The following is a 1,511-nucleotide window of genomic DNA, read 5'->3' on the forward strand; positions in this document are numbered from 1 at the left end:
TTTCTTCCAACATCCATTTTGGTCTTTTCTTCCTCTTCTGTATTTCATAGTTAAAAAAGTAATTTCTAGATCAATCTTGAAGTACAACATTGTGAGTGATAGGATTATATCCATATGCTTACAAGGAAGTCCAGTGAATATCACTATCATCCAGATAAATGCACCAACAACCAGAGCCAAAGAAGAAGAAATAGAGGATTTCTATCAACTTTTACAGTCGGAGATCGATAGAACGTGCAATCAAGATGCATTGATAATAATGGGTGACTGGAACGCAAAAGTTGGGAACAGAGAAGAAGTATCAGTAGTTGGAAAATATGGGCTTGGTGACAGGAATGAAGCTGGAGATAGAATGATTGAATTTTGCACGATCAATGACTTATTCATTGCAAATACGTTTTATAAGAAACATAAACGGAGGTTATACACATGGATTTCACCTGATGCTATACATAGGAATCAGATCGATTACATCTGCGGAAAAAACTGCTGGAGAAGCTCAATATTAGCTGTGAAAACTAGGCCAGGGGCTGATTGTGGAACAGACCACCAACTACTCATATGTGAATTCAAGCTGAAGTGGAGGAAAATGAAACCAAACCCACAGGAGCCAAAGTATGACTTTGATGTCATCCCACCTGAATTTCAGAATCATCTCAGGAACAGGTTTGAGGCCTTGAACACTAATGAGCAAAGACCAGATCAGTTGTGGGAGGATGTCAATCAAATGTATCATCCAAGAAGAGTGCAAACGGTTATTATATATATCTTTCTTTCGGTTGGAAAATTACTGTGTTATGCCTAACTATAATAAAATATTCTCACTGAATTTTTAACACTGTCTGGGAATATTCAAGATACATTTACTTTCAGTCATGAAGTTGCTATTGCATACCCATAGCTGACCCTGTAGCTGGTTTTCAGAAACATCATTGCATAAGGTGACTATCCATCTTTCTCCTGCAGAACAGCTGGTGGATTTGAATAGTGTACCTTTGGGTCAAGTTTAGTGGATGATTTATCAACAATCTGCATTATGCAGATGACACAACCCTGCTTGCTGAAAATGAAGAGGACCTGAAGCACCTGCTGCAGAGTGTCAAGGACTGTAGACTAAAATATGGATTGAGGCTCAATGTCAAGAAGACAAAGATTCTCACCACTGGACCAATTGGCAACATCCGTATGGATCGTGAAGAGATTGAGATTGTATACAGCTTTAGTTTGCTTGGCTCTACAGTCAACACTCTTGGCACCAGCAGCCAGGAAATTAAAAGGCGCATTGCCATGGGAAAGTCTGCTGCTAGGGACCTCTCCAAAATACTGAAGAGCAATGGTGTCTCTCTGGAGACTAAGGTGCGTCTGATAAAGGCCATGGTCTTCGCAATCACTTGTTACGCATCAGAGAGTTGAACAATGACCAAGGAGTATAGAAGGAGAATTGATGTCTTTGAGCTGTGGTGCTGGAGAAGAGTATTGAGAATACCATGGACTGCTAGGAAAACAAACAG

The sequence above is a fragment of the Elephantulus edwardii genome, unplaced genomic scaffold (genome assembly GCF_000299155.1).
Source record: "Elephantulus edwardii isolate Elephantulus edwardi_28Jun2011 unplaced genomic scaffold, EleEdw1.0 scaffold00075, whole genome shotgun sequence".
In the NCBI taxonomy this organism is placed as follows: Eukaryota; Metazoa; Chordata; class Mammalia; order Macroscelidea; family Macroscelididae; genus Elephantulus; species Elephantulus edwardii.